The 26,248-nt window shown below is 39.7% G+C and overlaps 1 protein-coding gene across 5 annotated transcripts in view; it reads right to left on the bottom strand.

Moving 5' to 3' along the window:
• TSPAN9 (tetraspanin 9) overlaps nt 1-26,248 on the bottom strand; it is a 167,655-nt gene that overhangs the window by 116,790 nt on the left and 24,617 nt on the right. Inside the window, exon 1 of one of the 5 annotated variants that reach the window (XM_030479536.1) lies at nt 20,833-20,917. The exons of 3 other annotated variants lie outside the window; for them this stretch is intronic. The gene's annotated coding sequence lies outside the window, so the exon portion shown is untranslated. Of the gene's footprint in view, nt 1-20,832; nt 20,918-26,248 lie in introns of those variants that run through there. One more of the 5 variants, XM_030479542.1, reaches the window with a different exon arrangement.

The following is a 26,248-nucleotide window of genomic DNA, read 5'->3' as shown; positions in this document are numbered from 1 at the left end:
TTAATTTGGAACTATAGAAACTACTGCTTACAGAACAGTCCTTGCCTAATATTATAGGATCCTGAAATAATGAGTAACTTTTTTTCTTTTTTTTTATTAACCCTGTAAGTTCCTTTTTTCCAATGAGGAAGAAAACAACAGTTTAACAGCCAGCTGATGATCATCAGAATACATGCTGCGATTTTTGGGGATTTGCTGCTTTGTTCCTGAGAAGATAACTTTTGGCAAAACCAAAAGCTGCACATGCTGAATAACTTCCTATTAAGGTCACAGAGAAGAATGAAGAGATTACAAATGCTTGTATATCAAGTCATTCTATGCCTCCTAAGGTATTTGGTTTGGTTTTTTTTCTATGTCTATATCTAATAAGAAAAAGACAGGTTCTCTCCTTTAGCTTAAATAAAAATAATAGTACAGTGAAGGTATATCACAACCAACAGACCCTCTGAACTTCCACCTCTTAGAAACCTAGCCAGCTTTTACATTCTCGCTGTCACCTTTCTCAGCTTTCGATGATTCCCATGCTGCTCTATCTATAGCAGTGGAGACAGTGCTTTACCAGAGGCTTTAGATGGTATAAGGAAGCAGGTTATGCAGAAAGCATCTATTTCCAGCACAGGAATGCAGCCTGTAACTATCCCATGACAGGAAACTCTGCTCAAATAGAAAGTGTAAGACCAAACATATCAAACACCAGGAGCACTGCATCCTTAGATACCAGTGGGAAACAGGGAAGGCGAGAAGGCAGGAGGGGAGGGGAATGAACAAGCACTTAAATTTAAAAGGAAACAGTAAGGCAGATCCTTATGTTTTATAGGGGAGGCTGGAAAGGACCTCACCGCCTTAGACTGAAAGACTCCATATATAAAATACCAGAAAAAAGTCATAGAGGAAAAAAAATTAGAAAGAAGAGGAAGAAGAAGGAAGAAGGAGGAAAAAAAAAAAAAGAAAAAAGAAAAAAGAAAAAAGGAAAAGAAAAAAAGGGAGAAAAAAGGAAATATTAGAAAGAATTAAAAAGTAAAAAGAGGATAAAAAAGGAAAAAAGTATAAAAAAGAAGAAATAGGATGAAAAAAGAAATAACATGAAAAATAAAAAAAAAGAAAAAATAAAGATGAAAAAGGAAAAAAGAAGAAAGAAAAAATTTCACTTTCTGCATACACTGTTGCTCATGTGGGTGCTAGAACACAAGTCCTAGTGAACACCACCATGAAAAATGGTAAGTATTTAAGGAAATAATTAACAATAATAGGTTGCTCCCTTTATGGAAGGAGCAAGTAATCATGAAAATACTCTGAGGCAGCAGAATCATTCAACAGGTTGGTCTTAGATACTAAAGGAAAGTAGGGAGGAACACATAACATTATTAGGAAGTTATATGAATCAACCTCATGAACAAAGAAGGGACATTCAAAACAACATCACTTTACACTTTATCCTCACGCACAATGACATTTTGGGAAAAATGTTCCCTAAACCAAAAAAACCCAGAGGTACTTAGAATCCTATTATACAGTTAAGGAGAAAACATGACAAGTGAAGAAAAGCCAACCACTTCATAGTTACCAGAATCAATCCCAACAGCAGGCTGTATTTGCAGTGATGAAAATACCAACACATTTATTTATAAATATATTTATAAAATATGACTTGTCTTTAACGGGGGGTAAATACCAGGGACATGTTCCTTCATGTCTACTTTCCACGTTAAGATGGTGGTTTGTCAAATGCTGTACAGAAGGAGTTCTAAAGCTCACCAGAATGGTGTGCAAAACCCAGGTACTTATACTGAAAGCCCTCAGAAATACCAGTGGCACAGATCAACAACAAACAAGATCACAAATACGAAAAATGCATAGAGCAGACATATGACAAGGCCAGAGGAGAAAGTGACTAAAATAAAAACCACAGATACACAAGTCACCACTGAAACTTGATAGCAGAGACAAACTTATCTTTGAGGGAAGGGGAACTTCCTCTGAGAGAGAACTCACTCCTTAAAAGAGTGCGGGTGAGACCCAGCTGCCTTTTTAAATATCCCACTGCACAGCTAATAGCTGTAAAGCCCAATGGCAAAGTGACCAACACAGAGGACAACCACTCAGCAAACAGCAACGGAATAGGCACCATCAGTGAAAGGGGCAGAGATGAGTGCTGTGAATCCAGAACTGCCTGCCTACAGACCGTGATAGCAGCACAATACATTATGGAAGACCTGAGTGGGATTAATGTTTGCTTTTTAAAATTCTGAGAAATAATAAGCTGAGATCCACATTAAAAGGACGTTACAATTGTTAATTCACCCACTAAACACTGGGAACCATTATCAGCCCACTGCTGATCCATTCATGCAACTACAGGTTTACTTTCTCTGCAAGTAAAGTGGCTTCCATACTCCAGGAGCACAGCCAGCTTGCTCTAGGGAGAAAGCAGCAACATGTACAACCTAATCATGTAACATGTGAGGATACAGGTCCTGCAACATAGAAGGCCAGGACTGCAAAACAGGAATAATGTTCTGACAGTCAAGACAGTCAACTCCAACGTTTGCCACAGCAGTTTTTTTGCAATACATAGCAAAATTCCTCACATAGTTATGTTCCTACTAATCATGTTCCTTCTTTCTTAGTTGTGTTACTTGAGACCAAGGTTGCTCCGCAGGCAGAACAGCCAAGCACTTACAATTAGAGTGGGACATGCACTGTGAACATGGGCTGTGATTTAACACCAAGTGTCCTAAAAAATACAGGGTCTGAAACTGGGCAGCCAGTTGTGTCCAACTCCCATGCGTTACAATGGAGAAAAGGCAGCCCTCCACTTTCCCTCAAATGAGTGCTCTGAAAAATAAGTCCTAAAATTTTATGAAGTACTGCAATATCGTCACAATAATGTCATTACAGGCTGTCTTCAAAGCAGAGTTAAACTAGCACACACTAATTACAACTGAACAATGAGTAAAAAGCAAAACAGGTGCTCCTTGGCTGTATGGTACAGCACATTCCCCTTGAAGACGATGAGATGGCATCTCAGGGAATGGAAAAGTGGCATCACACTGAATGCACATAAGGCAACTGACCAAAAGTCATGTACCTTAATCCCACTGCTCCCCTAACTTTCAAAGAATCAGACTCACAGCCAAGTAGGGCTCAACAATTCATTTAACATACTCTTCTCTCCAAAAGCAGTATCAACAGATACAGACATCTGCTCAGCAGGAAGCCATGTCCCAGTTCCAGTTCTGCCAGATGCTGCATGCCACACTCACAGCTGGGGAATGGTAAAGATGTACTGTAACTGCTCCCCAAGAGACCAGCAGAGGAAGAAACACACTACCTCTCACAGCTCTGTGGGAAATATTTCATGTCTGCCAGACATCACAAAAATTGTAGAAATATCTACTCACTATCCAGGGCTGTACTCTCCATCTTTGTAGCTTGCACAATACATGCTTCTAAAAGCCTCCAAGGCTGGAGGTTCTGTACCTTCTCCACTTAACCTGTGCTAAGGCTGTCCTTTCCCCCAGTGTTAGAACAGCTCCCTTTGAATTTTACTTGTTATCACCGCTTAACTTCTGCAACCTCAGTAATGTTCTTTCAGCTTCTTCCTTAGCATGTAAAACCAGTGTAGTTTATTCCTATTACAGGTGTTATTGTATTTTCTTTTAACACTTTCTTATGTGAAAACAATATTGTCGTGTTTGTACAAAGTCTATTTGTAGCCTAGCCCTCCCTTATAGTCTGATCTGAAACACATGCAGTTATTTTCTGGCCACGTAAGTTCAAAGGAATTTAATCGACCAGGTTTCTTCCTGCCCCAGCACTTCTGCTGACAATCCAAGTAAGGACCAAAAACTTCTGCTCACTAAGGCCTGGAAGGTAGCTCATTTCTCACAGCCCACCAGAAAGCTATCAGTTGGCAACAGCTGGCAGACCTTCCCACCTGTGCTGGATGCAAACCAGCGATATGGATATGCAGAAACTATTATAGATCATTACATATATGTCATCCAGCCTCCTGGTGTAAGATGGCTAGCAAGAAAAGGTGAGCTGCAATGATCTACAACTTGAAGGATTTAAGAGCAATTCAGGGAACTAGCTGCAAGTTTGAACTTCAAGCTTCTAACCAAGAATCTCATCTTGGGCAGAATGACCCAGAGATGCTTTTTCAACCATCAAGACATATGATTATTCATAATCAGCATTACTACCACATCTATTTTACCACAACAGTTTCTTACTTCAGTACATGGCCACCAAGATCACACAGGAAACAGCTGAAGCAAACTTTAAACAACAATCTTACCACAGTATATATTAAAATGGAAAGTTGTCTTATCCCTTAGGACCTCATCTAAATGCTCACCAGTCTCCTCACATCAGCAAGGCTTTTAAGAGAGAGGTTCCCTCATGGAGAGACTACCCATCAGGTATTCCCTCTCACGGTTGCTCTTGTGCAAAGGTCCCTAAGATTTATTTCATTATGAAAAGCTTTCGGGGTTTACTTCAATTTTTTCAGAAGACAGATAGATGATATTTCTGTTTTGAGCTAGAGATCACAAAATGAGGTAATAAAAATCTCTCCATTTAACATGTAACAACGAAAACTAAGTTCAACATTCAGAAACTGTACCGTTGCTGAAAAAACCCTCCATATTTACTCCAAGGATGGGATGTGATGGCAACTGTAACTGAGATTGACCAAAGCTGTTTGTCTTTTATGGTCTTCATTCGCAAAGGACCGAATATAACTGGATTACTGGTAATGCAGTACAGCTCAGAATAAAAGGAAATTAATTTTCTTTGCCTGGAAAAGGCTTTTAGCTTTTTTCTTGCAATTACACCAAAGTGTGAGCCAACTCCAGGGCTACATGCGAGCAGCCATGAGGAGAAAAACAGGAACAAACCTTCAGTAGGACTTGAATTTTGGAAAATAATCCTGGCATGTTCAGAATGAGCAACACCACTTTCACCTCCTCTGATGAAAGTTCACACTGCTGAGCTCTACAAAAGCATTTGAAACAGGAGGGAGGAAGGGAATCACAGCAGGATTGAGAGGGAATATGTATTGCCTCTGATGAATGGCACAATGCCCAGGCAGCTGCTGCATGAATGCCAAAAGTGGGACCTTTGTTGCTTCAGCTGGATCCCTCTTGAAGTTTTGAATTACAGATACCTCACTTTATGGGATTCTGCTGCAACATAGCAATGCAGAGACTGCTTGCCACACGTGTCTTTTTCATTCTGAAATTGAAACCCTGATGGGAAACTGGCCTCTGCAACGGCCTTGCACAGCAGCTAAAAAATACATTTCAGCACTTTTACACCAGAGCTTGCAGGAATTAACATTATCCCAGATTTCTGTTCATCTTTCAAATGCAAAAAGCTACATCAATATCATAACTGACCTTCAACAGCCATTTTTTCAAAACAAAGACTGAAAAAACTAAGGTGTGCAGAGTAACTGAAAGAAAAGAAATCCTTTAAAATACTGTGAACAACTTGGAGGGTGATTGCTTCACTTTAAATGAGAGCCATGTCATTTTCCTCATAGTAAACACAGCAGAAAAAAAGAACGAATCATGAATATCTCAAGTTCGAAGGGACCCATAAGGATCATCAAGTCCAACTCCCTGCTCCTCTCAGGACTACTTTAAAGCATCATCCAGATGCTCCTTGAAGTCTTTAACAGGCTTGCTGCCATGACCACTTCCCCTGGGGAGCCTGTTCCAGTGACTGACCACTCTCACAGTGAAGAACCTTCTCCTAATGTCCAAGCTGAACTGCCCCTGATGCAGCATCATTCCATTTCCTCATGTCCTGTTGATGGGCACCAGAGACAGGAGATCAGCATGAGGATTACCCTGGCCCAGGTGGAGGATCTGGCACTTGCTCTTGTTACATTTCATGTGATTGCCCAGCTCCCTAATCTACCCAGATCTCTCTCGAAGGCCTTTCTATTCTTGAGGGAGTCCACAGCTTCTCATACTTTAGTATCATCAGCAAACTTACTTAATGTAGATAATTAATCCATATAATTTATAAAACCATTAAAGTGCACCGGCCTTAAAATTGAGCCCTTGAGAACCCCACTAGTGTTCTTGAGGAGCCTGATGTAAAACCCCATTTACTATAATCCTTTGAGCCTGACCCATTAGCCAATTGCTCACCCAGTGTATGATGGACTTGTTTAGCTGTGTGATGGATGGTTTATCCAGAAGGATACTGTGAAAGACAATATAAAAAAGCTTTGCTAAAATCCAAACCCACCACATCTACTGGCTTCCCTTGGTCAACTAGACGGGTGACCTTGTCATAAAAAGAAATTAAGTTGGATAAGCAGGACTTTTCGCTCATGAACCCATACTGGCTATCACCAGTGGCTGCATTGTCTCTCAATGCTTTAAGTAAATCTGATATACCTGCAAGTATAAGGCATATATATGTTTATCTAAAATGAAGTTTCTAAAAATTCCAAGTTATTAAAACTTCAAAGATATAAAAATTGTTAAGCTAATAAAGTATTTTTAATTAGATAAACATATTCAAGTAGTATTCCAGGTTTGCTGTTAAATAAACTATAGAATAGAACTGGGGGGTGTCATCTTTGACTGCAGCAGTATTTTCTGACAAGCTGCTGTTTTCATTCCAACCTAATCAACTAGTTCTGTTTCATCACTACCTGTTCTGGTTTTGGCTGGGATAGAGTGAATTTGCTTTATAGTAGCTGGTATGGGGCTATGTTTTGGACTTGTACTGAAAACAGTGTTGATAAAACAGGGATGTTTTAGTTATTGCTGAGCAGTGCTTTCACAGTGTTGAAGACTTTTCCGCGTCTCACACCTCCCCACCAGCGCACAGGCTGGGGATGTACAAGAAGTTGGGAGGGGACACAGTTGGGACAGCTGACCCCAGCGTGACCCAAGGGATATTCCATACCATATGGTGTCATGCTCAGCATATAAAGCTGAAAGAACAAGGAAAGGGAGGACGTTCAGAGCGATGGAGTTTGTCTTCCTAAGTAACCATTACATGTGACGGAGCCCTGATACCCTGGAGATGGCTGAACACCTACCTCCCAATGGGAAGCAGAGACTAAATTCCTTGTTTTGCTTTGCTTGTGTGTGTGGCTTTTGCTTTACCTTTTAAACTGTCATTATCTCAGTCCTCGAGTTTTCTCACTTTTACCTTTCCAATTCTCTCCCCCATCCCACCCCGGGGGAATGAGCAAGCAGCATGGTGGTGTTAAGCTGCCAGCTGGGGTTAACCCATAACATCGCCTCACGTGAAGCTGCAAGCTAACAGAAGAAACAAACAAAAAAATACCAACAGGGAAAAAAAAACTTGGTTTCTTCCTATCTAAAAAAAACCCCTTAATTTGATATACAGGAGTAAGTTCCATATTTATACTTTAACACAGTGACTACCAAATACAGTTCAACATACTATAGATGCTTTGCCCGAATATGAATTTTAAATGCAAAGCATGCTTTTAAAAACATTTTTCTTTAAGCCTCTGGCACAATTACTGTAGTGTTACGTAACCGTATAACAAATTCTTATAGTTTTAACTCATTTGCAGATTTCAAGCTATATCCAATTTTGCATAGTCCTCAATTAAATATTACACCAGCAAATTAGTAACTTTTGATTTTTTAACATAATGCAAACTACATGGAAATTAAAATTCTCGACTATTCATTATATGATGAGAAGTAGCAAAACCCATTTTCCTATTCTCCCCTCTCCAAGCCAAATTTAACACCAAAGTTAACATCAAATCTGGTTTTCCCCAGAGTTACAACTAAATTAATAATGCAAAACAATATTAAATCAGGTCATTTCCCTTTTATTTAGATTATCATAAAACTGGCAATTTCAAACTGAACTACAAAAATAAAAGTATTTTGCTTAACATGCTTTGGACTTTTGGACCTCTTTAATATAACAGAATGATAAAGGTTTTCACTGTTTTCTGAAAATGTATACTTCTGCTGTGCCCCTATGGTTCTTCCATCCTTAAATTTCTACAGAATTCCAAAGTGTTGGAATTACATTTAAAAAGAAAAAAAAAAAAAAAAAAAAGATGGGCATCTTTAGGTAATAATTTATTTCCAAATTAAAGCAATTTGAAAGATGTGATGACACTACTCTCCTATTACAGAAAATGTCTTTTGATGTTTAGCCAGATCTGAGTTTCTATTGTTATGAGTGGGGAAAACATGGAAATAATTTTCCAAGCTTTCTTTAAGCAGCACCAATGAGAGAGGGGAAAAAAAAAAAAAAAAGGAAAAATGGGAAGCAGCTCATTTTTCCTTCCTTATAGGTCACCCTACTAGGTCACTCTATTGCAATTGTCAAGCTTTTTACCGTTCTTTCACTTGCTTTAACAAAATTGGAATAAAATTTATCTTATCCAGCACAGTTCCACAAAAGCCTTTAAGTTCACGCACCTCACTTAAATCACCTGAAGACATGAAAATTTATATCTTTTGCTGTTGCTGCTGACTAGTAGTTTTCTGGAAGGCTGGGATGACAGAGAACCAGTATATATGTTTATACCAACACCTCTCTGTGCTGGCAACTGCTAAAGATAAATAGTTTAAGTATATTTTTACAAAGAATCTTAGAATGTTCAGAATTAGCTGATGTGAAGCAAATAAAAGAAAAAAATTGATAAGATACACCTGTCGCAACTCAAACTAGAAAAGGTCACCTCAAATACCAAGTGCCTGAGCTCTTATCGAAAATTTCTAGAATGATTGGACTTGGTTTGTCAGCGCCATGCTGACCTGGAAAGTGCTGCTAGTACATAGCATCAGCTATTTATCTATCAGTCGTCATGTCCCGTCCCGTTCCACCACCCCCCTCCCAAAGTACTTTTTTCATTTCTCTTTTAATGTTGATGGTGAGAAATAGCTGAAGGGGTCACTATTTGCGATGCACTGTAGACTTCTCTTGTTAACACAGTACTTGCACTCAGAGTCCTTATGTAAGGGCGTAGCACAAGAAGTCAAGGAGTTGTAGAATAAAATGGCCATAGCACCAAGGAAGCATTCACTTCCCCTCTCCCCTTCAGCTCCATTGCTGCTTCTGTGTGGGACACCACCAAACCCAGCTTTACATAAATGCCACAGCCTAACTGCTGTAGGATACTAATAGATAACCAAAGTGGATTATGACCTAAGGCGACACAGCACTGCACAAGGAAGGACTCCTGAGTGATACTGCTTCTCGATTTGACAAAGGCTTGACACATGGCTTCAAATGAGCCATCTCTCAGCATTATTTGTTTGCCCTGTCAACTGAATGTCCAAGCTCGTTGGCTCCTGAAGGTTACCTCTTCAGGCTACTTTTCAGAGCAGATATAACTTGGGTTTGTTGTTTTGTTGGTTTTTTTTTTTTTTTCGTTGGGTTTGTTGGGATTTTTTTTATTCCTTAAATCTTTTTCATACTTTACAAATATTTTTCAGCTGGACAACAACAGAGATGTCGAAAATTTCAACATTTGTACCAACTGTTTCATCATGCAAGGATGCTTGAAAAAAGAAAGTAAAAACAATCCAATTTCTCCACAGAAAGCGACTCCCAATTCCAGTGTTATGGTCTATGACTTGACAGCATTTCATCTTCTTGTGCAGGGTTTTTCTATTCTATTCTTTTTTTTTTTTAATACAGTAGCATAGTTCTATCTTAAACAATAGACTTAAGTAAAATTCAGTCATTCATTTTCTTAAATGGTGCTGCATCATCAGCACCCTATAATTATTTTAGTGTATGAATGCAGTAGTTCAGAATAAAAGTCGTAAATTTATGCAATCTTACAGCACCTTTGGCATAAATCACATGCTCCTAGATAGTTTGCATGATAATTCAGCCTTTACAAAACCTGCCAGCTCCTGAAAATGCCTGGTATTATAGAGTACCCAGCAGATTTGTTACATTTATAATATTCCTATCAGCCAGTACTATGCAATTAAATTCAATACAAATTATCACAATTAAAAAAAAAAAAAAGATCCAGTTAAGTCCAAACTGCCAGCCAACCAGAGCAAAAAGATCTTACCTTAAGCCAGCTAGAATTTGTACTTATTATTGTGTCATATTTCTTGCATATACTTGCCTACCCGTTGTTGTCTCATTTCCAAAAAATACACTATTACAATACTTTCCTCTCTACATATAGGCGTCTAACCTTCAGTGTTGAACATCAAGACTAGAAACCTAAAAATCCTGAAACTCCCAAGGTGGTGTTTGTAAGACGACCATGACTTCCCATGCTCAGGACCTCCATCAGCTACAGGTATCCCACCTTCCAATAAAGTTCCACTCTCAGTAGCTGAGGTATGCGATAAGGCCCTCACCCAACTCCAGCACAGAACTATGGAGAAAGAGAAGAATCCTCATACATTCAGGGTACAGATAATGCACAACTTTCTACACTTGTGCTTCAACTACACCTCTGAGACAAGACAGCATGCAGCCACACCACAGCTAAATGCTGGAGCACCCATAGAACTCTCTCAAACCAAGCCATAACCCATTTTGTTCTTGCCCCAGTACAGTGCTGTAGAATGTCCTGACTAGCTTGCTGACCAACTCACACAGTAATCCTTAAGAGGATTGAAAAGTCACGAAAAGACATCACAAATTTGAGATAATATCCATGATGAATATGAACTACATAGCACTCCTCAGATGTTCTATCAAGTTTTTAACCTGGATAACAAATAGATTATTTGGGGGGTTTTTTAAGAAATTAACCAGCAAAAATGTCAAGCAGGAACTCTTTAAATAAACATAGAAACCCATTCCAAGTGTAATGGAGGCTGGTAGTGGCCCAAAGAATAAGAATACTAACCTTTGAAATTTGTTTGCTTAAAGTTCTGAAATTCATATTTAAGGTCAATTTATAAAACTGTCAATTTTCCACAATCTTGTTAAGAAATCTTTTAATATTAAAAAAACCCCAAACAACCCAGCAACAAAATCCAAACACTTTCAGGTGAGATTCAAGCAGTAAACCTTGACGGAAACGATGACTCTTGCAGGAAACAAAGAAATTAGTGCTGCAATAATCCTATTTTAAGGTTAAAACCTAGAAATAAAAATTTCCCTTGAGACATGCAAGGATAAAGCGACACTATGTACCTTTAAAAAAAGGTAGGAAAGGTGTATTTCAACACATCCTCCTTTACCCAAATGGCACTGATCCATCACTATACCCTTAGCTGGTTACTCTTAGACATATACTGAGAATACTAAAGAAAGCACCCAAGTTCCTGAGGGTGAGCAGAAATGCAGCAGAGTAAGAAATTTTAGACAGAGTTATTTACAGATATTTTCCTGTGAGAAAAGAATGGTAAGAATGTAGCTTGAACATTAACAAATCCACTAGAATATCACTCTGCCTGGTGGAGTCAGCAAGTTTGGAGGGGGATTCAGTGAGGCTGGAAATTCAAACTTTAGCTTGTAATCAGAAAAATCCTACTTTAGAAATTTGAACCAGCAGCTAGAAACATGTAATACAATATAGAACTCTCCTGAAAAGGTACCCAGTTAGAGGGATCTTATACTGTGTATGTGAAATCTGTGACTATTTAGCTAAAAAATAAAAATAATAAAAAAACCCCAATGACACTGAAGCTCTTTAGTATTCTTTGGGGACCTATTCATAAGTGAGTGACATGGACAAGAATCTGCATTTCCTTCCTCTTCTTTCCTTGGGAATGGTGCTGCAGGTCATGTGTGAAATTCCTCCATTCGGATGTTGACAGAGCAGAAGTTAAACCGACATAAAATACCAATGACATAGTCTATTCTATTCCATTACATTCTAAAGAGCCACTCATGGAAAATAAATTAGAGTAACTGAAATTTAAAAGAAGACTATTCTCAATGCTTATTCAGATTGTTTATGAAACAACTATTCAGAATGTTTAGGCAGCGGTTTAAACGAACTGGTTAATAGATACTAATGCTGTACTGTCAGGTAGGAAGGCACATGCAGCGGGCTTCTACAGAGAGATTCACTTCACATCCTGCAAATAGCCAAGAATTTCATTGTCAGCCTTTGAAATAAGAAGTTCAGCACAATGCAGGAAAAAATAACTACTTTCCTGTTGCTTTAGCATAGCAGAGACATGCAAGACCTATTTCATATTATTCTCCCAAGACACCTCCGCAGCCCTCAGGAATATCATTATGTAGTGCTGATTTTCCAGAGTACCAGTGGTTCTTGAGAGAACACTGACAAATACATCACACTATATAGAATCTGCTATGTGGTTCAGCCAAGGAGCAGCTCACATGCAAGTCAGTTTAGGCTTCTTGGAGAAAAAAAGATTATTTATTAAACAAGCAAATACATAATGAAAATGAAGGAACAGATTTGGGGATTATTAGGGAATATTTATTTGGCAGGAGAAAGCAGACAGGACTTGATGAGACTTGTAAGAGATATGTCCATAAAAAACACTGTTAACAGAACAAACTAGTTAAGTCCACATCCCCAAAGCAAGTTGGCAATCAGTTTTTAACACCTGTTTTCAGACCAGTGCTCACAGAGTTTAAGTGCACTATTTAAAGTGATCTCCCCACAACCTTTAGGTCAACAAACACAAGGTAAAAACGCACCTTTAGGATTGTTTACTGTGAACATTAGCCATAGCTGATGCAATTTTCAACCAACAGCGTTCAACATCAGGTGGAGGAGGGCTGAGCACCCTATCATAAATGGAGCATATCAAAATCACATGGTGAACAAGTCACAGACTGCTGAAGAAAGCAGGTCCCTCCTGACTAGTAAAATTAAGAAACACAAAGGTCCATCCAGGACAGACACAAAGCCATATTTATTAAAAAAAAAAAAAAAAAGAAAAAAAAAAGAAAAAAATCACATTTCCCTTAACTCAAAATGTGCTGAGCATTACTCACTATGTAATGGGAGACAACATCTGCAGCCCTCAGGGCTTCCTAGAGTCTTACAAGGGTTTTCACCTCTTCAACTTACAGAATCAAAGGTAAGCATCAAAAGTAGTCATTTGAAGTGTTCATTTCAGCCTTTTTATCAGCAAACACTCTGTAGTGTAGGACATCATTCTTGAATAATTAAAACGCAGAAAAGACACATATAGTCCTCATCAGTGGGGAATTCCAAGAGCCTTGAAGAGGAGGAACACTTTTAAACTTTACACAATGAAACCATACTGCATTCAACAAACACTCTTTCTCCCTAGATCACCTGGCAAGATTCTGCTTTCGCACTGGTACACCAGATGGTTGTCCACCACTCACAGGGACCTTGCCAGGGTGGAGAAATGGGTTGATAGGAACCCCATAAAAACTGACAATGGGGAATGTGAAGTCTTGCACCTGAAGAGGAATAACTCCAAGCACCAATATATGCTAGGGGCAGACCAACTGCAAAACAGTTTTGCAGAAACACACCCAGAGTCTTCAGTGGACAATGGGTTGAACGTGACCAAGCAAGTGCCCTTGAGACAAAGAAGGCCAGCAGTATCCAGGACTATATTACAAGCAACAGCAGCAGCAGGACAAGGAAGATGACCATTCCCCTCTGCATCTCACAAAGATGATTAAGGAACTGGAACACGTTCCAGTGGAGATATAAAAAGCCTGACTAGACACAGACCTGGGCAACCTAGCTGATCTGCTTTAAGCAAGGGGATTGGACTAAAGGATCTCCAGAGATCCTTTCCAACCTCACTGATTCTATGTAGATACAAAGAACAAGACAGCAAGATAGAACCAAGGTACAAGTAAGTTAGAACTCCAAGCTGACCCTGGGGTCCAAATTAAGCTGCACTGCCAGGCCTGCAGGAATCCAGCAGAGAATCTAATTGCAGGAGACTGTAAGGAAAGAGCAAAGGCATTGCCAGAGTTTTGTTGGGAAGACAAGGTAAGCGCAAAATGGATATGAGGCAGAAATTAAGATAGTGGGTAGAAAGAACTTCACAAAGGCAACTGACTCAAAACACACACATTTACACAAACCTAAAAATCAGCTTTAAAAATAACACAACTGATTGATAGACAAGCAATATTAAAATGGACAGTGGTTTCATACCTGCGAATTGTTTTTTTTAGGATAAGCCACCTAAGATATGATACAACTGTGACAGTCAATGAGTGAAGTGACAGTAAAACTACCAAAAGGGATAAATATGCAGGCATCCAGTGTTAAATCAAATACTGATAAGGCTAACTACAGTGCAAAGGCATCTGAAAAGCAGAGCATGGGAACAAAAGGGCTTAACCATTTTCTGACAGCAAGTCTACAAATCTCACCCTTCAATGCTTCCGCACCTTATGTGTGCCTCTTTCCAAGGAATTCAGCCTTCCAGCAGTTAAAGATTCAAGCACTGCTCTGGCTGCAGATCACCTAACAACAATACACATGCAAAGCACACAAATGACATTCCCCTTAGCACACAAGGGGCTGTGGTGCTGATGGGAAACATGGTATTTGGAGATAATGATAAAATTCTAACAGCTGCAGCAGATTGGAGGGTGGAGAAGGAAGAAAAAAAAAAAGGGGGGGGGTGAGATACTGGAGGACTGGAGCCAAAATAACAGCTGGACCAAAACCACTTAAGACGAGGTATATTTGGAGTTCCCACACCCTTTTCATCCCACTTATATTTCACCAGTTAAATGAAAAAAGTAGTAGTGTATAAATAAATTACCTAGAATAGTTCTCATCCTTCCTCTCAGGTCATCAGTCATCACATCATGGATCTTCTTTATGCAAGGATGTAAACACACTGATGATGAGCACTACATAAAACCCCTCAGCAAAAAAATAAATGCAAAGATGACCAGAAAGCCAAGCATCAATCACTGTCACATCCTACACAAAGAGGTTTTGCAGCTACCCAATAGTTAAGAATTCCTGAGTAAGACTCATACAAAAAGAGATATGAGGGGGAAAAATAAAATAAATAATTTCTTCTGCTCTGTGTGGGAATGATTTGTACCCAAAGACTGGTGCCTACTTATTCACCTTCTTGTAGATGCTGATGGTGTAGTTATGTTGACAAGCAAACACACACGGGAGCTCAGAGAGGCAACAGCAGGGCCACCTTACAGACTAAGCAAGGTTACTGCCCAGGATTATGGGACACATTATGGGATGCAGAGGAAGACCATTCTGGGTTTGCACAAGAATTATTGTAAGATGTTTAGGGTAGGAAACAAAAGGGCAGAGGAAGCGAGGGATCAAGATGATATATATGTATGTATCATACATGCCAGGTTGCACCTGGAGACAGAGAGTTGCACCAGCCACATCTATATCTGGTTACGAGATCTGTCAGTCCCCTAATAACAACCAGGCTTCCTAGATATCCATACAGAAAGCAGCAGAAACAAGTACACATGCACTGCACAGCAAGCAGTGACCATTATGAGTTCACACGCTTCCTGCAGTGGACAGGGTCATCAAGAAATCACAGGCAAATGGCAAGTTTCTCTTTTTCTGCCTTAAGAAAAGCCAAAAAACACTTCCTACCTTGACAAGGAGACAATTCAAATGTTTGTGTCACCTACAAATTGCAATGTGTATGCCAATTTGACAATATATTTAAGTAGAAACAGAGAAAACCATCACCTACTGGTGGAAGGGTAGCAATGGGTAGAAGATGAAAGCGTCAACTCCATGGCTACTTCAAATAAGATTAATCATGCAAAACTAGGTAGCCTCAGTGAATGACCACAATTCGTTAGATGCACCACTACATGTCCCCAGTGTTACCTCCTGCTGTCAATTTTATATTTGTGCTGTATTTTCTGAAACTGCCCTTTTTTTTTTTTTTTTTTAATAATTCTAATTTATACTAGCAAAGGTAGGAGAGTGGGAAGGGAGTGGAGATTCTGGTTCTGGTTTCCAGGGTTGTGAAAAATAAGCTTGTAAGAGTGAACTTTAATGGCAAATAAAACAAATGCAAAATAGCTTTAAAATAAAAAAAGAACAAGCGGCAGACAGAAGAGACAAAGCTTTTGTTGTGCTCCCTACACCTTTGTTTTCCACCGTTTCCCTTGCTTTGTACTAACACCAATCTTGCGTCCACCATACTACTGGTGCATCTGAATTTCTAATGTAGAAGGACAAACAATCTAAGTAAACAAAACATGTAAAAGAAACTAACCTTTTTAAAGGCATTCTTCACATGATACAAAAGGAGAAAAGATCCTGGTTTGGGTTTTTAATTCTGTCCCTTATTTTCACATTATACTTATTATATGTGCTTTAGAGCGGACAGAGTAAAGAAAGCAATCTGACAGGAGGCCATCTTTAAACACATTACTGGTAATTATTTTTTGATTTTATGTTTACTGTCTGTTAAATTGATTCTTCTCATGCATACTTATAGACTAAGAAAAACAGGCTGCAACTGGAGTAGCAGCAGCCACATTCGCCCTTTGTTCTGAAAGGACCAGCATTAGAGTAACACATGCATGTTTTTCACTGCCACTCTTTTTTTTTTTTTAAATTACATTTAATTACATTTTCAAACTATGCCGACCTGTCCTATATATATATACTTATGCTATATGAACAGACACAACATCCCTTTGTGTTGCTCTGCATCTTGGACAATTGCATGCTCCTGGTCAAACAATGAGCTGGTGGGAAAGGGATCTGATCTTAACTCACTAAAGAAAGAGTTCAGTGAGACATGAAGATGCACAGTGGGATTTTTTTTCCAATCTAAGGATGTCAAAATAAGGCTCCAAATGAGCCACTGCCTCACACAATACAGTTTTGTGCAGTGCTTGTTTGGTTTTTTGTAGGGCAATTTTTCTTTTCAACTTATTAATGCAAACTGTACACCAAAATATTGTATGTCATAACAGGAGACAAAACCAAGAGACACAGGCAGAGGGTATGTCTCAGCTCAGCCTGAATATGAAGGGGAAATTCACTGAAATGGACAGACACAGAGGTTTTAGCAGTGCAGAGGCAGCAGCTGTTGCACTGACAGTAATTAGACTGGGCTGAGAACCTGAGGACAGGAAACGATAGAGCAGTGAACACAAGGCAAAGGGAGAGAGTAATTTCTGAATCAGAAGGTTATTACAGGCTGGTGGGAGGGGGTAGGGGAAGGGGGGGAAATAAAGCAGAGTAATTTTTGCAGGAATCTAGAATGGTTTGGGTTGGAAAGGACCTTAAAGATCATCCAGTTCCAAACTCCCTGCCATGGGCGGAGACACTTTTAGTATCTCATTTGTAGAGACAAAAGCTTGTTCAAAAGCTGTTAAACAAGTAGTGGTGATGACGCATTGCATGAAACAAAAGCAGAAAATGTTGAAGTTAGCTTCTTTTACTCCTTTGCTTCATGTGGACACCCTTTTCCTGCATACTGGCTACACAAAGTTACAATAGAAAAATGCAATCCCTAGTATTGCTAAACTGGCTGTATGAGAGTGTATTTCATTGTCAATTTGAATACATCTTACAAGCAGTACGCCACCTAGCAGATAGGAATACTGAAGCAGAGGGTGATAAAACTACTGTACCAACATCAGCAAGTGGTTTGAAGAACCAGGGACAGAATTACACACACACACACCCACCCCAATTATATGCTTTTGCACTGGGTTACAGCTGCCTTACACAGCCAACAAACACCTCATCAACCCAGGCTCCTAGTAAAATGCTCTTTGAAGACTGCTGACCATTCTTCTCCCTCTTTCTTCACTCCCAGTTCCTGGAGGTTTCTGATGTAACAGGCACTTTCAAGACACCCAAGTGAGTCAGTTGACCACCATCTGGAAGGCAATCAGAAGTTCACTCTAGCAAATAAATATGAATCAGAACACAAATCCCACTCCTGCTCTACAGCAGGATCGGAATGCACAGCTGTTACTACATCTCATTTCAGAGAGGCAACAGAAACTTGACATTCATTGCCATCACAAGCACATTCTGAAACTCTGCCCTGCTCAGGTCCTCACTGGCAATCAGCCAGGCCCTTGATGGTTAGGACCACTAGGCATAAAACGTATCAGACTGGTATATTGCCTTTTGTCATTTCTGATTAAGTTCAGGAGCTGCAACACTCCATCTCAACCCCACTGTCCTCCTATCACAAATGGAGAAGGAGCTGTAGTCTTACAGAGATGCAGCCAACAGATAAGAACACACCCCAACGTGCGCTGCATCCCTCTGATTCTAGTGAGCTCTGAGTAACGGAATATGTGATGACACTCCGCAGCAGACAAATAAATGTTCACTAAAAAGAAACAGCCCTAAACAAGAATGCCTTGCTGCCTCACCTTTCAAATCAAGGAGGTGCTGCTTAGCACTTACGTATTAGTGAAACTCTTGGTAGAAGCTGCAATAGCCTAGGTCTTGTACATATTTTATTATTAAAAACAAGATTATAAAAAACATGAATACAAGCAGTAGCTGGGTGAACAGTGAATAAACTTTTCCTTAGAAGTTATACTTTCAAATGAAGACGTGTGGTTTAACAGTTCAAGTAAGAAACCGTGGCATGCTAGCTGTAGGAGATTTTTGGCTTCTCAGGTGCAACAGGGACTTCACAGGTAGCTACATCAGATCACTTAGTGCTACCAATGTTTTGGGATCCCACATCCAGAAGGCAAATGGTAATAAACACTTTTCTTTATAACACACTTTGGGATCCTCAGTTCTACACATCAGCAAAGCTTCTGTCCTTCTGCTAATTATGAACTGAAGCTCAGTTAGTCTACAGAGAAGAGTGAGGAAAAATTAGGAGAAAATGGCGGGGGGGGACACCACATTAAATGTTTGAGCGCTTTTTCTCCCTCAGCTCTTTGACCACAACATTTACATTTCCTTTTTTTTTTTTTCAAGAATGTTTTGGCAGTGCCCTGTTCCAGCTGTAGTGAGCAAGAAGCTGATGCAGCATCTTTGCTGTTGACAAACAGTTGGAAGTTTTGAACCAATGAAAACAGCAATGTATGTGTCCACTGTATGTTGGAGAACCAGCCACAGACCAATTATGGAAATGAACCCTTTGGCCAGAGGGTAGGATTTATGTAAGGAAGAGAAACACTACAGTTTAAGTCAAGAGCTCAGCAATATCCCCTGTTTATTGCTGGACATTATTTTCACTACAGACCTTCTCCACTTTTGCAGCTACCCTTAAGTTATTTCACCTCCACTGAGCCTGCGTTCAGTTCTGGTTTTAGTTCAATAGAAAATTCATTTATGAAGCACATTTTGGACCCCTTGGTGTCAACAATTCTTACTGTGCAAGGGTATCTCCTGAAGCTCTGTGCCTTTTAACATAGGATCAAGATGCTGGACTGTAGCTGACACACAGGACTTGAGATGTGGACTATAGCCGACACACATCAAAGCAACTATGACTGCACCAAGCCACATCACATCACATAGTCTGAACAGCTACAGTCTATTATTATCTCAAGGATCTCCACTCAGAACTGTATTCTGCAGAGCAGATCCAGCTCCCACACGCCAACAGTCTTCAAGCCACAGCCTTTGCCCACAACACCCTTTTAACAATGCTTACAGAAACAAGAAAATGCCAAAAGCTGAAAGCAAGGCTAGAGCATTAATGAGCACTAAGAGGCTGAATGGGCAGAGTGCAACACTGACCACAAAGCACTACTTTAGCAAGTACTGCCACCAATAGGCCAATGAAGGCCTGAGGTCGTTTTTTGCCAGTACAGACATGCTGACTGCTTTAATATAACCCTTAAATTCACATACGTTGGGAATTTACACTGTGCCATCACATCAGCAAAATTCAACTTGCCACTGTGTAACTTTCCACTTAAAGAACTGATTTAAACTGCGGCTCCAACAGGAAGCTTACTGATACACCTCTACAAAGAAAAAGACTTACAGTATAATAAATGAGCTGCAATATTGAGCTCCCGTAAGGCTATTAATGAATATCCATAGTGCATTTGCAGCATTATGCTTTTTATTATTTCCCTCAACTCTTAGGATTCCAATTTGCTTTCTGTGGTACTAATGGCTACTATTCCCGAATTTGAAAGCCTCCACTTCTTGCACACAAACTGGTCCTGGTGCCTGCACTTGCTCACTAATCCAACTGAGCTTGTATTCTGTTACTCAGAGGTGCTTTTATCTGCTTAGCACTTCCCTCACTCTTTTGTTACACCTAAAGTGGACAAGCCTGCAAGCTTTCACAGCCTTACTATCTTACTCAGACAAGCTATTACAGTCCTAACTATAGACAACAAAACCTTCTCTTGCATATTGCATTATGATGCAATGACAAAGTGTCCTGATAGATCAACATACCGGAAATAAAAAGACCAGAATAAATTAATGAGCTCACCCCAGGAATTGTCAAGACTGATAAAATATAAGTAGCAAACATGGGCATCTTGTTAACATCTGGGAAGCTCACAAAATATAGTAGCTGCAGGTTTAACATTTCTCATGCAGATGTCTATTACCGTTGGTCTTGAAGAGCACATTAGCAGCAGTCACCAACAGCAGGGCTTTAAAGTAGGGAACACATCCATCTTAAATCTCTAGTAAAGGAATACAAGTTAACAGAATTTTCCCAAATTTGCTTTCCCCAGTTTTCCATCCACAATAAACAGAAAGCCAGTTTCCATAAATCTACTGTCCTTTACCCTTGAAGTTTACCTTCTGTCTAAAACTGTTTTCAAGCTCTTAGGGTTTGCCTAGCTGGACAGGAAATTGCTAAATGAGCTAGCTATCTGATTTGAAGCACAATACTTCTGGACTTTCTCCTTCAAACACTGGGGCAATAGAGGGTTTAAATCAGTACAAATCAGGCTGCCACAATTCTGCATACTTACACAATTAAAGGAAGAGATGCCCAGCAGGCAGGGAAGAGGAAAGAACAGGGACAATGCTTTGGGTTCAGTTCACATCCACTGCAGGTGAATCACGTACAGATCACTGGAAAGCAGAGAAAAAGTGTCTGTACTGAAGCAGCTATTCCTCTACACGTTCTTTACTCTTGATAATCAGGCACCCAAAAATTTTAAAAAATCCCACTTAGAAGTTAGAAAACTGATCTCTTCCTCATCAAAAGCCAAAATCATCATGCTGCTAAGAATATGCTTTTTTGTTAAGAGGGAAGTTTTCAATAAATCTGTCCATCAGTAGAGACTAACTATTTGGGATTTGAAGAATTTCTATATTGTCAGTCTTCATGACTGCATTGAAATCTCACAATTTCTCCCACAGACTCAGCTCATGCAGTCCTGCAGATGCATAGGTTCAGATACGTTTTTTCAAGTGTTTCAGATTCCAGAAATCATTGTTTCAAAGCCCTCTCTGTGAGCTCAAAACCAGAAAATAACCCCCATTATTTCACCACAGAAACAAAAAGAATCTCTAATTTTAAGCTGTTCATCACATCAGGGAGGGTCGACTTAAACTTTAAAAAAATAACTAGCACAGCGTATTAAAAAACCTTTCCATCTTCAAAGCAAAGATATGTTTTACGTAAGAACATCTATTGCCTACAAGATACATTGAAAAGTAATATAAAGTTTGACTAAACTTTTGTCCAGACAAAACCTATTTCCTGACCAACCCTTCCAACCTATATCTCAAATGCCTCAAATATCTTGAAGTCTGTTCCCTGACCACAGTATGAGGCTGCATGTCCCAGATCATTAGAACTACCATGGCTAGAAGCTGCATTGGATTTCCTAATGAGCTGAGATCAGACTGTCGAAGAACTATAGCTGAAGCCACGGATGGTTTATTATGCTCTGACAGCCAGTACTCCCTCTGTAGAGACTATTTTTAAAACGTTGGAACTTGCTGGAAATTTTTTGTATTAGCTTCAGTATCTCTAATCTGTACCTCCCTCCAAATACGCTATGAAGTTGCAACTTACACAAATTATAGATACCACCACTTATTGCTACTCATCTTGTCCCAGTAAAAAGTCAGATGGATGACTAAGCAAAAACCAAACAAAAGATAAGAACAGCTGAGGGTGAGATTATACTCAGAAATATGCAATTTAGGTGAAGGCCTTGAGTTCCTGGCAAACTGCCCATGAGAATGTTGCTTAAGGCAGCTTGAATACTTCTGACCTATGGATGTTTACAGAAGGACACCAATCATGAAGTGCTGCAGGGTCAAATTAATGGGACTAAACAATTCAAACAACTGAAGAAAAAGCCAACACTGGACTTAAAATTTTACAAATGCTGTGAGTTTTCCTAGCTACGACTGAGTTATCCATGACCCTGAAAATAGTTTGAACTCTTAAGTATTCACTGATTCCCAACTCAATTGTTCATGCAGCCTAAATCGCCTAAATCTTTCATAAAATAAAGAAATTAGAAAGTTTTAATTTGTGGAAATGAAGCAGTTTTGATTTCTTTCGATAGCCTCAGACATATAGAATAATAAGAGATTACACAGATTTGCTGAAATGGTCAACCTTGCATGTTCTACAGAAAGGGAGGAAAAATGGGAGGAGGGAGGGGAGGGAAGGGAACCTCACACGAAACAGCATCCACTGTACTTATAAAAGTTAATTGGCATTTTCTTTTTTGTTCTCTCCCCCCACTATCCCTTTTTTTTTTTTTAAATCCTCTCCAACAGCCACTTTGCTGAGAGGCTCAAAGAACCTACAATCTGTATGCAAACATAGAAAAAAACCCCAAAATTATGCACAGCTTGTGAGAGACTCTGCCTAGACCTGAGCACAGTTCAGTTTCAATAGTTTCTGAATGAGCATGGTAGGGTGTGTTAATCTCATCTTCTCTATGTTAAGTTTTTCTGGATTTTAGTAAGGCTTTTGATACTGTCCCTCACAGCATCCTTCTGGACAAGGTCATTGGTGAGATGATCAGGTACATGGTGCGCTGAGTGAAGAACTGGTTGAAGGGCAGAGCTCAAAGGGTTGTAGTGAACTGAGCTACATCTGCCTGGCAACTAGTCGCCAGCAGTGTTCCTCAGGGCTCAATTCTAGGGCCAGTTCTGTTCAGTGCATTTATCAATGATCCAGATGCAGGAGCTGAATACACCATTAGCAAATTTGCTGAGGAAACCAAACCGGGAGGTGCTGTTGACTCTCTCAAGGGACACGAGGCCTTGCAGAGAGATATGGATAGATTGGAGCATTGGGCAATCATCAATGGCATGAAATTTAACAAGAACAAATGCCAGATTCTAGCATTTGGGAGGTTTAGACTGGTGATTAGAAAGCTTTTCTTTACCGAGAGGGTGGTCAGACGCTGGATCAAACTTCCTATAGAGGTGGTCAATGTCCTGCGCCTGTCAGTTTTTAAGAGGCATTTGCACAATGCCCTTAATAATATGCTTGAATTCTGGTCAGCCCTGAAGTGGCCAGGCAGTTGAACTAGATGATCATTGTAGGTCCCTTCCAACTTAAATATTCTACTGTTTGGTTTTTAACTTTTGTCTAAGTTTCTTCTAAAGCTTCTGAAACCCCAAGTCCCTGGCAATATATAATTAATATAGTGTAAAACTGTACTATTCCCCTTTTAGCTCCTTACCACACTGTTAGCTAGAACTCCTTATATGCTGTTAGCTCCAGAATCACTTTTGGATCAAACAGTCCTGTAAGAATGCTATTAGAACAATACATTGGATACTTAAGCAAAACCAAAGTAAGAATTTGCCAGGAACAGCTGACAACTAGAGGCTATACTGAACAGAACTATTTTTTACTGGCATCTCATTGTACTGCATTGCTCATCATTGCTGGCCTCAATCACATCTTGCCACAATGATGCATGAATTTGTCACCTCAAAATTAGACTGCTCTGAAATGGCGCTATGCCGTCCAGGCCCTGCATCTGACAATGAATGCCGAGGCTCATTTATGAGGTGGCATGGTGCCACTTGGGCACATTGGGCTCATGTTGTTTTTGCAAGTTTAAAAAGTCAAGGTTCTGATTTTAATCACTGAAGCCAAATTGCTTGAGAGAGAATTATCAAAGAGACCAAGACCTGCTGACAACTGCTGATGTAACAACTTTGCTTTGGAGAGAAACTAAAAGGAACTACCAAAGGGGGTTCTCAAAGACAGGTTTTTGATTTAGTTATTTTATGTCCACTGAGAGCAGCACAGTTTAAATTCATCTGGACACACAAGGACATTCTTTCTCGCTCCTCCCAACCTTTCCCAAACTCTAGGAAAAGGATGGGTTGGAGGTTAGGGGTGACTGACTTATAAACAGTCCTTTTATCTGCATTTCATTTTACAATAAAGGACCCATACCACAAACCACACCCTACAGGATTACATTAGGAACAGAGTCACATAGTGCAGATGTGCTGATCCACAGCATCGCCAAGTAGAAGGTAATACCTGAGTGGTTTAGACACCAGCAATACCACTAATGATTTCCAACATTGTTACATATGGGAAATAGACTCAGCAACCATAACAGAATTCATGTGTGAAGAGTACATGTGTGAGGAGTTCATGAACTGTATAACTCGTGTCAAAAAGAAGTCTTCTTGCAAACACATTTTGCTTTGGTGGGCTTTGTCTGTTTGTTGGTTGGGGTTTTTTATATTTTACAGTCATCGTATATGACCCAGAGTAAAAATCACTATGGCAGGATTGTGGGAAGCTGTAACTAATCACAAGTCAAAGCTGATCAAAAATAAAATGCTTGTAATTTTGCCTCATTCTTAGAGAATGACCTTATCGTGCAACAAATAAACCTATTGTGCACTGCTCCCTTTTTCCCAAAAAATCCTCCATAAAAATTAAACGTAATATTATGTCACTCAGAATGTATCAGGATTTATTGCCTGTAAAAAGACAGCTAAAGGCTGTACCAGATGCTTCTTCATCAGAAAACTGAGAGAAATTGGAGCAAGACAGAGGAGGCTTTTGTCATTGCTAATGCTTCCACGTTTATTCTCAGGAGTTTGACATCCTTAGGGAGGAAGAGACCATTACCATAGTTCCTCACAGACTTAGCTAACTTACAAGGAGAATTTAAGCTGCTTGGATCACCAACCAAACCAACGCAGTGGTGCTGTTACAGACAGCAGTCCAATTCATTTTATACGAAAAGAAGCACAGGAGCAAGCAGTACCTAGTTGCCGCTGCAAAACTCTTCCACTGGGAACTCCTGGTCTTCTTAGAGGTAGTAGGGTAATGCAGGAAAGATCAAGTATTTCACTCCTATGACTTGCTCATACACAGCCATGCCATACTGAACAAAAGAGGAAAAATGGTTATTGCTCTGCTGTCCCTATCCTACCCACACAGACTGCAATGGAGTACAGGAAGATATCCAACATCTTCTTCACTGTGCACAGAGAAAAGAATTGAGGTAGAAGAATCCTACTACAGGACTTTTTCACAAGCTCGATTCGTTTCACTCCTGAAAGCCCTGGTCTAGTCTGCTTTATGCTATGTGGCACAGTGGTGTGCTAGCAAGCAAAGCTCAAACAAGATCAAAACAAAAGCCAGTGGTGGAGGAGAGGCAAATGGTAACGAACAGCACAATTTTCTATGTCAAAAACATCAAAGCTTTGTATTTTTGGAAAAGGACTGCTTCCTTTAAATTATCACACACTAGAATAAGCTATAATGGACTATCAGAATCTAAATTTCTGTGAGAACTTTTCTCTCAAAAGCACAAAGTACATGCTGCCAGGATATTGCATAACCAGGCAAAAAAATGAAGCAAACTACTAATAGAGGCTAGTCTTCCAATCGCTCATATTTTAAATATGAAAGGAGCAAGGGGAAAATACCAAAGCAAAGCTCATTTACCTACTTGGGCCTTTTTAACTATGAAACCATAGTATTAGAATATAGAAAGTGCCTACTACAAAGTTATTTCTTTGGCAAGAACCACGTGTGAAGAAGTATGGCCTATTAAGCAGCAAGCTCAAATGCAACCTGCTCTCAAATGTCAACGGAATAGCAGTGTCTTTCCACCAGGTCTATTGCCTACATACAGCCACAGATTCACCTGTTAAATATAATGATAAAAATAGCCAATGAAGGTTTACCACTCCTTTTTGTCCTACGAAGGCAATGCAGTTCAGAGAGAGGGAGCAGAAGTTTACCCTTGACTGTAAGTCATCAAAATAATTTACAGCTGGTTTAATTTCTGCACACCAAGAAACAATGAGATTGCATGGTAACAGTTCAGAGCATAATCAAAACTCCAAAATTAGGCCTCACAGGAAGAAAATCTGGCCCTCAGCAACTTCTCTTCTATTGTTTATAAGTAAAGCCTACTATAA

The sequence above is a fragment of the Strigops habroptila genome, chromosome 3 (assembly GCF_004027225.2).
Source record: "Strigops habroptila isolate Jane chromosome 3, bStrHab1.2.pri, whole genome shotgun sequence".
Taxonomy (NCBI): domain Eukaryota; kingdom Metazoa; phylum Chordata; class Aves; order Psittaciformes; family Psittacidae; genus Strigops; species Strigops habroptila.
Note: the sequence above shows the minus strand (reverse complement) of the source record. Positions and strands in the feature narration are given on the sequence as shown.